This window comes from Pristiophorus japonicus, chromosome 3 (assembly GCF_044704955.1).
Source record: "Pristiophorus japonicus isolate sPriJap1 chromosome 3, sPriJap1.hap1, whole genome shotgun sequence".
Lineage (NCBI taxonomy): Eukaryota > Metazoa > Chordata > Chondrichthyes > Pristiophoridae > Pristiophorus > Pristiophorus japonicus.
The window spans coordinates 326,528,044-326,541,789 of NC_091979.1; the positions used below are offsets into that span (position 1 = coordinate 326,528,044).

The 13,746-nt window shown below is 43.4% G+C and overlaps 5 non-coding genes across 5 annotated transcripts; all 5 read left to right on the top strand.

Moving 5' to 3' along the window:
* The first annotated feature begins 2,552 nt into the window (after positions 1 to 2,552).
* Positions 2,553 to 2,625, top strand: trnav-aac (transfer RNA valine (anticodon AAC)). The gene has a single exon. It is a non-coding gene; the product is annotated as a tRNA-Val (tRNA).
* Positions 2,626 to 5,298: 2,673 nt separating this feature from the next.
* trnav-cac (transfer RNA valine (anticodon CAC)) lies at positions 5,299 to 5,371 on the top strand. Its single transcript has one exon. It is a non-coding gene; the product is annotated as a tRNA-Val (tRNA).
* Positions 5,372 to 8,044: 2,673 nt separating this feature from the next.
* On the top strand, positions 8,045 to 8,117 carry trnav-aac (transfer RNA valine (anticodon AAC)). Its single transcript has one exon. It is a non-coding gene; the product is annotated as a tRNA-Val (tRNA).
* Positions 8,118 to 10,789: 2,672 nt separating this feature from the next.
* trnav-cac (transfer RNA valine (anticodon CAC)) lies at positions 10,790 to 10,862 on the top strand. Its single transcript has one exon. It is a non-coding gene; the product is annotated as a tRNA-Val (tRNA).
* A 2,671-nt stretch (positions 10,863 to 13,533) lies between these two features.
* On the top strand, positions 13,534 to 13,606 carry trnav-aac (transfer RNA valine (anticodon AAC)). Its single transcript has one exon. It is a non-coding gene; the product is annotated as a tRNA-Val (tRNA).
* Positions 13,607 to 13,746: the final 140 nt, after the last annotated feature.

The following is a 13,746-nucleotide window of genomic DNA, read 5'->3' on the forward strand; positions in this document are numbered from 1 at the left end:
TGTACACACTCAACTTCTGCACAGTGTCTCTCACTCCCTCCCGTTTCCAGCCCTGACGCTGGAGAAACCATATCTCAAAGCTGCACATTCCGTGCATTCAGGTCAGCTGTGACAGATTATTAAAGGATCCTGCCACGCCACCACGCTTCACAACAGAAAATTAAAGCCACAAACAAACCCATCGACTAATCGCTCTTCCCCAGCTCCAGAGTGAGTGAGGGCGGGACAAGCCCTAACTTCCGCTCCCACACTCTCCAATCAGTGGCTGCCGGTGGAGAGCGGAGAATGCAACATCAAACAGCGGTTTACCACCCTTCACTGGGCTGCAAAATGCCACCGTCCGAGAAAACGCTCCCCGTACACAAAACAGCAGCCTCATAAGATGCTTCATCTCAACTTCCTGAGTTCGAGCCCCAGCTTGCACGAACACTTCTTCACTGGAAACACCATTAATTATCTGATTGCCACGTTTTGCATCATGAAAGTAATCCTAACCGATAATTATATAATCATAGATGTTTACAGCATGGAAGGAGTCATTTAAGCCCATCGTATCTGCACCTGGCCAACAAATGCCCAGTTTTAGGTGAGTACCCATTCATCTTATTGCATTTAATGTGCACATCTAAGAACTTGTTAAATGTGGTGAGGGTTTCTGCCTGCACCACACTTTCAGGCAGTGAGTTTGAGACCCCCACAAACATCTGCTTGCAGAATGTTCACTTCAAATCCCCTTTAACCCTTACACTAATTACTTTGAAATTATGCAGCCTGGTTGTTGACCACTCCACTATGTGAAATAGACCCTTTTAATCAACAATATCTAGGCCCCTCCTATTTTTATACATCTCAATGCTGTCGCCCATCAGCCTCCTGTGTTCCAAGGAAAACAAACCCATCCTGTCCAATCTGTCCTCATAGCAATGTTGCTCCACTCCCGGCAACATCTACGTAAATCTCCTCTGTACCCTCTCCAGCGTATTCACGTTCTTCCTTCAATGCGGTGACCAGAACTGCACGCAGTACTCCAGCTGTGGCCTAACCAGAATTTTATACAGTTCTAGCATAACCCACTTGCTGTTCTGTTCCTTGCTTCTGCCAATAAATGCAACCATTCCATATGACTTCTTAACCAACTTTTCCAACTGGCCAGCTACCTTCAGGGTTCTGTGGACAAGCAATCCCAGTTATCTTTGTTCCTCTACACTTCTCAATGTCATACCAGTTGAATTGTATTCCCTTTCCTTGTTAGCCCTCCACAAATGCGTGATCTCTCACATCTCTGGATTAAATTCCATTTGCCACTGCTCTAACCCCTTATCAGTTGATTGATATCTTCCTGGAGTCTCCAGCTTTCTTCTTCATTATAAACCACACTGCCTATTTTAATAACACCTGAAAACTTCGTAATCATAACACCTATATTCAAGTTTAGATCATTGATAAATACCATAAAAGCAATGGATCTGGCACTGAAAACTGTGGAACCCCACTGGAAACATCCTTCCAGTCACAAAAACACCCATCAAACATTACCCTTTGCTTCCTGCCTCTGAGCCAAATTTGGATCCAATTTGCCACTTCGCCCTGAATCACATGGGCTTTTACTTAGAAAATGCATAATCATTAAATGTTATCCTGCCTTCATGGGAAAACATCATTAATTGACTGATGATCTTCATTTGCACAACTAAAGAAATGTTAACTGAAGGAGAGTCCTTAATTGAATAACTTATCTGTGCTCTGCACTTTACCTCTGAATCCATAAACCATTTTGGACACTGTGCTTTAGAAGTCTGTTTCAAAATGTTCCTTGCTGGTAACATTTACATGGGACGTTGGAAACAGTGAGACAGACTGTAGTGCAAGGGATTGGTTATTGTGAAACAGCAAAGAAAATATCCATCTCGAAGAATACCATCGAAAAGAAGTGTTGACCTAACAGCCAAAAAGAAGATGAAGTGCTGAGCCCTTTTCAAAAAAAATTCTTTTCCGAAACATTTCTCTGTCCGAATCTTCACAAAACAAAAATGATGCTTTTAAAGTCATTAAACCCGAATTTTCGTGCACCCGAATCTTCTGAATCAGATGCCTCTCGTTGTGCCGACTGAATCCATGTCCCTTTCAATATTCTGCTGACATGCACACTATTAAATGTGCCACTAACTTATAGAATCAAAGAATAAGGGAATGGTTGCAGCCCGTCGAGCCCATGCCAACTCTCAACAAGTCTCACTCCCCTGTCATTTACCCACAGCTGTGCAATTTTTTTCATTCGGATATTAATCCAACTCCGTTTTGAAAGATAAGATTGAGTCTGACTCCACCGCCCTTTAGAGCAGTGTATTCCAGATTCTAACCACCTGCTGAGGAATGGCCACTCCTGTTCCTATGGAAAAAGGCAGAGAAACACGGGATCAATTCCTGCCACACTCAGAACCTTGCTAAATTTCGCACCGTCATTCTATTCTCGTGACACAAGCTCCAGAAGTGTAGTCCAGCTGTTGAGGTTAAAGCTCTGGTTAAGTTCCCCACTGTCTTTCTGCCACAGCGTTTCCGTAGTGTAGTGGTTATCACATTCGCCTAACACGCGCAAGATTCCCGGTCCGAAACCGGGCGGAAACATTATGCAAACGTGTTCAATTAATGATTAGATAAAATTAAATCATTCATATTAGTGGTTCAATGGTAACAGAGTGCAGTGTCTCACGATGCTGTTCCATTTGCTGATTTCTCTCTGCAGTTCTGTACACTCTCAAATTCTACACAGTGTCTCTCACTCCCTCCCGTTTCCAGCCCTGACGCTGGAGAAACCATATCTCAAAGCTGCACATTCCGTGCATTCAGGTCAGCTGTGAGAGATTATTAAAGGATCCTGCCATGCCGCCACGCTTCACAACAGAAAATTAAAGCCACAAACAAACCCATCGACTAATCACTATTCCCCAGCTCCAGAGTGAGTGAGAGCGGGACAAGCCCTAACTTCCGTTCCAACACTCTCCAATCAGCCGCTGCCGGCGGAAAGCGGAAAATGCAGCATCAAACAGCGGTTTACCGCCCTTCACTGGGCTGCAAAATGCCACCGTTCGAGACAACGCTCACCGTACACCGAACAGCAGCCTCATAAGATGCTTCATCTCAGCTTCCTGACTTCGAGCCCCAGCTTGCACGAACACTTCTTCACTGGAAACACCATTAATTATCTGATTGCCACGTTTTGCATCATGAAAGTAATCCTTACTGATAATTATATAATCATAGAGGTTTACAGCATGGAAGGAGTCATTTAAGCCCATCGTATCTGCACCGGCCAACAAATGTCCAGTTTTAGGTGTGTCCCCCTGCACCTTATTGCATTTCATGTGCACATCTCAGAACTTGTTAAATGTGGTGAGGGTTTCTGCCTGCACCACACTTTCAGGCCGTGAGTTTGAGACCCCCACAAACATCTGCATGCAGAATGTTCACTTCAAATCCCCTTTAACCCTTACACTAATTTCTTTTAAATTATGCAGCCTGGTTGTTGACCACTCCACTATGTGAAATAGACCCTTTTAATCAACAATATCTAGGCCCCTCCTTTTTATTTACACCTTAATGCTGTCGCCCATCAGCCTCCTCTGTTCCAAGGAAAACAAACCCATCCCATCCAATCTGTCCTCAGAGCAAAGTTGCTCCACTCCCGGCAACATCTACGTAAATCTCCTCTGTACCCTCTCCAGCGTATTCACGTCCTTCCTTCAATGCGGTGACTAGAACTGCACGCAGTACTCCAGCTGTGGCCTAACCAGAATTGTATACAGTTCTAGCAAAACCCACTTGCTGTTCTGTTCCTTGCTTCTGCCAATAAATGCAACCATTCCATATGACTTCTTAACCAACTTTTCCAACTGACCAGCTACCTTCAGGGATCTGTGGACAAGCAATCCCAGTTACCTTTGTTCCTCTACACTTCTCAATTTCATACCAGTTGATGTGTATTCCCTTTCCTTGTTAGCCCTCCACAAATGCGCGATCTCTCACATCTCTGGATTAAATTCCATTTGCCACTGCTCTACCCCCTGATCAGTTGATTGATATCTTCCTGGAGTCTCCAGCTTTCTTCTTCATTATCAACCACACTGCCTATTTTAATAACACCTGAAAACTTCGGAATCATAACATCTATATTCAAGTTTAGATCATTGATAAATACCATAAAAAGCAATGGATCTGGCACTGAAAACTGTGGAACCCCACTGGAAACATCCTTCCAGTCACAAAAACACCCATCAAACATTAGCCTTTGCTTCCTGCCTCTGAGCCAAATTTGGATCCAATTTGCCACTTCGCCCTGAATCACATGGGCTTTTACTTAGAAAATGCATAATCATTAAATGTTATCCTGCCTTCATGGGAAAACATCATTAATTGACTGATGATCTTCATTTGCACAACTAAAGAAATGTTAACTGAAGGAGAGTCCTTAATTGAATAACTTATCTGTGCTCTGCACTTTACCTCTGAATCCATAAACCATTTTGGACACTGTGCTTTAGAAGTCTGCTTCAAAATGTTCCTTGCTGGTAACATGTACATGGGACGTTGGAAACAATGAGATAGACTGTAGTGCAAGGGACTGGTTATTGTGAAACAGCAAAGAAAATATACAATCTGGAAGAATACCATCGAAAAGAAGTGTGGCCCTAACAGCCAAAAAGAAGATGAAGGGCTGAGCCCTTTTCAGCAAAAAATGCTTTTCCCAAACATTTCTCTGACCGAATCTTCACAAAACAAAAATTATGCTTTTAAAGTCATTAAACCCGAATTTTCGTGCACCCGAATCTTCTGAATCAGATGCCTCTCGTTGTGCCGACTGAATCCATGTCCCTTTCAATATGCTGCTGACATGCACACTATCAAATGTGCCACAACTTATAGAATCAAAGAATAAGGGAATGGTTGCAGCCCGTCGAGCCCATGCCAACTCTCAACAAGTCTCACTCCCCTGTCATTTACCCAAAGCTGTGCAATTTCTTTCATTAGGATACTTATCCAACTCGGTTTGAAAGATAAGATTGAGTCTGACTCCACCGCCCTTTAGAGCAGTGTATTCAAGATTCTAACCACTTGCTGAGGAATGGCCACTCCTGTTCCCATGTATAAAGGCAGAGAAACACGCGATCAATTCCTGCCACACTCACAACCTTGCTAAATATAGCACCGTCATTCTATTATCGTGACACAAGCTCCAAAAGTGTAGTCCAGCTGTTGAGGTTAAAGCTCTGGTTATGTTCCCCACGGTGTTACTGCCACAGCGTTTCCGTAGTGTAGTGGTTATCACGTTCGCCTCACACGTGAAAGGTCCCCGGTTCGAAACCGGGCGGAAACATTATGCAAACGTGTTCAATTTATGATTAGATAAAATTAAATCATTCATATTAGTGGTTCAATAATAACAGAGTGCAGTGTCTCACGATGCTGTTCCATTTGCTAATTTCTCTCTGCAGTTCTGTACACACTCAACTTCTGCACAGTGTCTCTCACTCCCTCCCGTTTCCAGCCCTGACGCTGGAGAAACCATATCTCAAAGCTGCACATTCCGTGCATTCAGGTCAGCTGTGACAGATTATTAAAGGATCCTGCCACGCCACCACGCTTCACAACAGAAAATTAAAGCCACAAACAAACCCATCGACTAATCGCTCTTCCCCAGCTCCAGAGTGAGTGAGGGCGGGACAAGCCCTAACTTCCGCTCCCACACTCTCCAATCAGTGGCTGCCGGTGGAAAGCGGAGAATGCAGCATCAAACAGCGGTTTACCACCCTTCACTGGGCTGCAAAATGCCACCGTCCGAGAAAACGCTCCCCGTACACCAAACAGCAGCCTCATAAGATGCTTCATCTCAACTTCCTGAGTTCGAGCCCCAGCTTGCAGGAACACTTCTTCACTGGAAACACCATTAATTATCTGATTGCCACGTTTTGCATCATGAAAGTAATCCTAACCGATAATTATATAATCATAGATGTTTACAGCATGGAAGGAGTCATTTAAGCCCATCGTATCTGCACCGGCCAACAAATGCCCAGTTTTAGGTGAGTACCCATTCATCTTATTGCATTTAATGTGCACATCTAAGAACTTGTTAAATGTGGTGAGGGTTTCTGCCTGCACCACACTTTCAGGCAGTGAGTTTGAGACCCCCACAAACATCTGCTTGCAGAATGTTCACTTCAAATCCCCTTTAACCCTTACACTAATTACTTTGAAATTATGCAGCCAGGTTGTTGACCACTCCACTATGTGAAATAGACCCTTTTAATCAACAATATCTAGGCCCCTCCTATTTTTATACATCTCAATGCTGTCGCCCATCAGCCTCCTGTGTTCCAAGGAAAACAAACCCATCCTGTCCAATCTGTCCTCATAGCAATGTTGCTCCACTCCCGGCAACATCTACGTAAATCTCCTCTGTACCCTCTCCAGCGTATTCACGTTCTTCCTTCAATGCGGTGACCAGAACTGCACGCAGTACTCCAGCTGTGGCCTAACCAGAATTTTATACAGTTCTAGCATAACCCACTTGCTGTTCTGTTCCTTGCTTCTGCCAATAAATGCAACCATTCCATATGACTTCTTAACCAACTTTTCCAACTGGCCAGCTACCTTCAGGGTTCTGTGGACAAGCAATCCCAGTTATCTTTGTTCCTCTACACTTCTCAATGTCATACCAGTTGAATTGTATTCCCTTTCCTTGTTAGCCCTCCACAAATGCGTGATCTCTCACATCTCTGGATTAAATTCCATTTGCCACTGCTCTAACCCCTTATCAGTTGATTGATATCTTCCTGGAGTCTCCAGCTTTCTTCTTCATTATAAACCACACTGCCTATTTTAATAACACCTGAAAACTTCGTAATCATAACACCTATATTCAAGTTTAGATCATTGATAAATACCATAAAAGCAATGGATCTGGCACTGAAAACTGTGGAACCCCACTGGAAACATCCTTCCAGTCACAAAAACACCCATCAAACATTACCGTTTGCTTCCTGCCTCTGAGCCAAATTTGGATCCAATTTGCCACTTCGCCCTGAATCACATGGGCTTTTACTTAGAAAATGCATAATCATTAAATGTTATCCTGCCTTCATGGGAAAACATCATTAATTGACTGATGATCTTCATTTGCACAACTAAAGAAATGTTAACTGAAGGAGAGTCCTTAATTGAATAACTTATCTGTGCTCTGCACTTTACCTCTGAATCCATAAACCATTTTGGAAACTGTGGTTTAGAAGTCTGTTTCAAAATGTTCCTTGCTGGTAACATTTACATGGGACGTTGGAAACAGTGAGACAGACTGTAGTGCAAGGGATTGGTTATTGTGAAACAGCAAAGAAAATATCCATCTCGAAGAATACCATCGAAAAGAAGTGTTGACCTAACAGCCAAAAAGAAGATGAAGTGCTGAGCCCTTTTCAACAAAAAATTCTTTTCCGAAACATTTCTCTGTCCGAATCTTCACAAAACAAAAATGATGCTTTTAAAGTCATTAAACCCGAATTTTCGTGCACCCGAATCTTCTGAATCAGATGCCTCTCGTTGTGCCGACTGAATCCATGTCCCTTTCAATATTCTGCTGACATGCACACTATTAAATGTGCCACTAACTTATAGAATCAAAGAATAAGGGAATGGTTGCAGCCCGTCGAGCCCATGCCAACTCTCAACAAGTCTCACTCCCCTGTCATTTACCCACAGCTGTGCAATTTTTTTCATTCGGATACTAATCCAACTCCGTTTTGAAAGATAAGATTGAGTCTGACTCCACCGCCCTTTAGAGCAGTGTATTCCAGATTCAAACCACCTGCTGAGGAATGGCCACTCCTGTTCCTATGGAAAAAGGCAGAGAAACACGGGATCAATTCCTGCCACACTCAGAACCTTGCTAAATTTCGCACCGTCATTCTATTCTCGTGACACAAGCTCCAGAAGTGTAGTCCAGCTGTTGAGGTTAAAGCTCTGGTTAAGTTCCCCACTGTCTTTCTGCCACAGCGTTTCCGTAGTGTAGTGGTTATCACATTCGCCTAACACGCGCAAGATTCCCGGTCCGAAACCGGGCGGAAACATTATGCAAACGTGTTCAATTAATGATTAGATAAAATTAAATCATTCATATTAGTGGTTCAATATTAACAGAGTGCAGTGTCTCACGATGCTGTTCCATTTGCTGATTTCTCTCTGCAGTTCTGTACACTCTCAAATTCTACACAGTGTCTCTCACTCCCTCCCGTTTCCAGCCCTGACGCTGGAGAAACCATATCTCAAAGCTGCACATTCCGTGCATTCAGGTCAGCTGTGAGAGATTATTAAAGGATCCTGCCATGCCGCCACGCTTCACAACAGAAAATTAAAGCCACAAACAAACCCATCGACTAATCACTATTCCCCAGCTCCAGAGTGAGTGAGAGCGGGACAAGCCCTAACTTCCGCTCCAACACTCTCCAATCAGCCGCTGCCGGCGGAAAGCGGAAAATGCAGCATCAAACAGCGGTTTGCCGCCCTTCATTGGGCTGCAAAATGCCACCGTTCGAGACAACGCTCCCCGTACACCGAACAGCAGCCTCATAAGATGCTTCATCTCACCTTCCTGAGTTCGAGCCCCAGCTTGCACGAACACTTCTTCACTGGAAACACCATTAATTATCTGATTGCCACGTTTTGCATCATGAAAGTAATCCTAACCGATAATTTCTAATCATAGAGGTTTACAGCTTGGAAGGAGTCATTTAAGCCCATTGTATCTGCACCGGCCAACAAATGCCCAGTTTGAGGCGTGTACCCCTGCACCTTATTGCATTTCATGTGCACATCTAAGAACTTGTTAAATGTGGTGAAGGTTTCTGCCTGCACCACACTTTCAGGCAGTGAGTTTGAGACCCTCACAAACATCTGCTTGCAGAATGTTCACTTCAAATCCCCTTTAACCCTTACACTAATTACTTTTAAATTATGCAGCCTGGTTGTTGACCACTCCACTCTGTGAAATAGAACCTTTCAATCTACAATATCTAGGCCCCTCCTATTTTTATAAACCTCAATGCTGTCGCCCATCAGCCTCCTCTGTTCCAAGGAAAACAAACCCATCCTATCCAATCTGTCCTCATAGCAAAGTTGCTCCACTCCCGGCAACATCTACGTAAATCTCCTCTGTACCCTCTCCAGCGTATTCACGTCCTTCCTTCAATGCGGTGACTAGAACTGCACGCAGTACTGCAGCTGTGGCCTAACCAGAATTTCATATAGTTCTAGCATAACCCACTTGCTGTTCTGTTCCTTGCTTCTGCCAATAAAGGCTACCATTCCATATGACTTCTTAACCAACTTTTCCAACTGGCCAGCTACATTCAGGGATTTGTGGACAAGCAATCCCAGTTACCTTTGTTCCTCTACACTTCTCAATGTCATACCAGTTGATGTGTATTCCCTTTCATTGTTAGCCCTCCACAAATGCGCTATCACTCACATCTCTGGATTAAATTCCATTTGCCACTGCTCTACCCCCTTATCAGTTGATTGATATCTTCCAGGAGTCTCCAGCTTTCTTCTTCATTATCAACCCACTGCCTATTTTAATAACACCTGAAAACTTCGAAATCATAACACCTATATTCAAGTTTAGATCATTCATAAATACCATAAAAAGCAATGGATCTGGCTCTGAAAACTGCGGAACCCCACTGGAATCATCCTTCCAGTCACAAAAACACCCATCAAACATTACCCTTTGCTAACTGCCTCTGAGCAAAATTTGGATCCAATATGCCGCTTCGCCCTGAATCACATGGGCATTTACTTAGAAAATGCATAATCATTAAATGTTATCCTGCCTTCATGGGAAAACATCATTAATTGACTGATGATCTTCCTTTGCACAACTAAAGAAATGTTAACTGAAGGAGAGTCCTTAATTGAATAACTTATCTGTGCTCTGCACTTTACCTCTGAATCCATAAACCACATTGGACAGTGTGCTTTAGAAGTCTGCTTCAAAATGTTCCTTGCTGGTAACATGTACATGGGACGTTGGAAACAGTGAGATAGACTGTAGTGCAAGGGACTGGTTATTGTCAAACAGCAAAGAAAATATACATTCTGGAAGAATACCATCGAAAAGAAGTGTGACCCGAACAGCCAAAAAGAAGATGAAGTGCTGAGCCCTTTTCAGCAAAAAATTATTTTCCCAAACATTTTTCTGACCGAATCTTCACAAAACAAAAATGATGCTTTTAAAGTCATTAAACCCGGATTTTCGTGCACCCAAATCTTCTGAATCAGATGCCTCTCGTTGTGCCGACTGAATCCATGTCCCTCTCAATATTCTGCTGACATGCACACTATTAAATGTGCCACTAACTTATACAATCAAAGAATAAGGGAATGGTTGCAGCCCGTCGAGCCCATGCCAACTCTCAGCAAGTCTCACTCCCCTGTCATTTACACACAGCTGTGCAATTTTTTTCATTCGGATACTTATCCAACTCGTTTTGAAAGATAAGAATGAGTCTGACTCCACCGCCCTTTAGAGCAGTGTATTCCAGATTTTAACCACTTGCTGAGGAATGGCCACTCCTGTTCCTATGTATAAAGGCAGAGAAACACGGGATCAATTCCTGCCACACTCACAACCTTGCTAAATATAGCACCGTCATTCTATTCTCGTGACACAAGCTCCATAAGTGTAGTCCAGCTGTTGAGGTTAAAGGTCTGGTTATGTTCCCAACAATGCTACTGCCACAGCGTTTCCGTAGTGTAGTGGTTATCACGTTCGCCTCACACGCGAAAGCTCCCCGGTTCGAAACCGGGCGGAAACATTATGCAAACGTGTTCAATTAATGATAAGATAAAATTAAATCATTCATATTAGTGGTTCAATGGTAACAGAGTGCAGTGTCTCACGATGCTGTTCCATTTGCTGATTTCTCTCTACAGTTCTGTTCACACTCAAATTCTTCACAGTGTCTCTCACTCCCTCCCGTTTCCAGCCCTGACGCTGGAGAAACCATATCTCAAAGCTTCACATTCCGTGCATTCAGGTCAGCTGTGAGCTTTTATTAAAGGATCCTGCCACGCCACCACGCTTCACAACAGAAAATTAAAGCCACAAACAAACCCATCGACTAATCGCTCTTCCCCAGCTCCAGAATGAGTGAGGGAGGGACAAGCCCTAACTTCCGCTCCCACACTCTCCAATCAGCCGCTGCCGGCGGAAAGCGGAGAATGCAGCATCAAACAGCGGTTTACCGCCCTTCACTGGGCTGCAAAATGCCACCGTTCGAGACAACGCTCCCCGTACACCGAACAGAAACCTCATAAGATGCTTCATCTCAGCTTCCTGAGTTCGAGCCCCAGCTTGCACGAACACTTCTTCACTGGAAACACCATTAATTATCTGATGCCACGTTTTGCATCATGAAAGTAATCCTAACCGATAATTATATAATCATAGAGGTTTACAGCATGGAAGGAGTCATTTAAGCCCATCGTATCTGCACCGGCCAACAAATGCCCAGTTTTAGGTGTGTCCCCCTGCACCTTATTGCATTTCATGTGCACATCTCAGAACTTGTTAAATGTGGTGAGGGTTTCTGCCTGCACCACACTTTCAGGCAGTAAGTTTGAGACCCCCACAAACATCTGCATGCAGAATGTTCACTTCAAATGCCCTTTAACCCTTACACTAATTACTTTTAAATTATGCAGCCTGGTTGTTGACCACGCCGCTATGTGAAATAGACCCTTTTAAACAACAATATCTAGGCCCTTCCTATTTTTATACACCTCAATACTGTCGCCCATCAGCCTCCTCTGTTCCAAGGAAAACAAACCCATCCTATCCAATCTGTCCTCATAGCAAAGTTGCTCCACTGCCGGCAACAACTACGTAAAGCTCCTCTGTACCCTCTCCAGCGTATTCACGTCCTTCCTTCAATGCGGTGACTAGAACTGCACGCAGTACTCCAGCTGTGGCCTAACCAGAATTTTATACAGTTCTAGCATAAACCACTTGCTGTTCTGTTCCTTGCTTCTGCCAATAAATGCAACCATTCCATATGACTTCTTAACCAACTTTTCCAACTGGCCAGCTACCTTCAGGGATCTGTGGACAAGCAATCCCAGTTACCTTTGTTCCTCTACACTTCTCAATGTCATACCAGTTGATGTGTATTCCCTTTCCTTGTTAGCCCTCCACAAATGCGCGATCTCTCACATCTCTGGATTAAATTCCATTTGCAACTGCTCTACCCCCTTATTAGTTGATTGATATCTTCCTGTAGTCTCCAGCTTTCTTCTTCATTATCAATCCACTGCCTATTTTAAAAACACCTGAAAACTTCGTGATCATAACACCTATAATCAAGTTTAGATCATTGATAAATACCATAAAAGCAATGGATCTGGCACTGAAAACTGTGGAACCCCACTGGAAACATCCTTCCAGTCACAAAATCACCCATCAAACAGTACCCTTTGCTTCCTGCCTCTGAGCCAAATTTGGATCCAATTTGCCACTTCGCCCTGAATCACATGGGCTTTTACTTAGAAAATGCATAATCATTAAATGTTATCCTGCCTTCATGGGAAAACATCATTAATTGACTGATGATCTTCATTTGCACAACTAAAGAAATGTTAACTGAAGGAGAGTCCTTAATTGAATAACTTATCTGTGCTCTGCACTTTACCTCTGAATCCATAAACCATATTGGACAGTGTGCTTTAGAAGTCTGCTTCAAAATGTTCCTTGCTGGTAACATGTACATGGGACGTTGGAAACAGTGAGATAGACTGTAGTGCAAGGGACTGGTTATTGTGAAACAGCAAAGAAAATATACAGTCTGGAAGAATACCATCGAAAAGAAGTGTGACCCTAACAGCCAAAAAGAAGATGAAGTGCTGAGCCCTTTTCAGCAAAAAATTCTTTTCCCAAACATTTTTCTGACCGAATCTTCACAAAACAAAAATGATGCTTTTAAAGTCATTAAACCCGAATTTTCGTGCACCCAAATCTTCTGAATCAGATGCCTCTCGTTGTGCCGACTGAATCCATGTCCCTTTCAATATTCTGCTGACATGCACACTATTAAATGTGCCACTAACTTATACAATCAAAGAATAAGGGAATGGTTGCAGCCCGTCGAGCCCATGCCAACTCTCAACAAGTCTCACTCCCCTGTCATTTACACACAGCTGTGCAATTTTTTTCATTCGGATACTTATCCAACTCGTTTTGAAAGATAAGAATGAGTCTGACTCCACCGCCCTTTAGAGCAGTGTATTCCAGATTTTAACCACTTGCTGAGGAATGGCCACTCCTGTTCCTATGTATAAAGGCAGAGAAACACGGGATCAATTCCTGCCACACTCACAACCATGCTAAATTTCGCACCGTCATTCTATTCTCGTGACACAAGCTCCATAAGTGTAGTCCAGCTGTTGAGGTTAAAGCTCTGGTTATGTTCCCAACAATGCTACTGCCACAGCATTTCTGTAGCGTAGTGGTTATCACGTTCGCCTAACACGTGAAAGGTCCCCGGTTCGAAACCGGGCGGAAACATTATGCAAACGTGTTCAATTAATGATTAGATAAAATTAAACCATTCATATTAGTGGTTCAATATTAACAGAGTGCAGTGTCTCACGATGCTGGTCCATTTGCTGATTTCTCTCTACCGTTCTGTTCACACTCAAATTCTT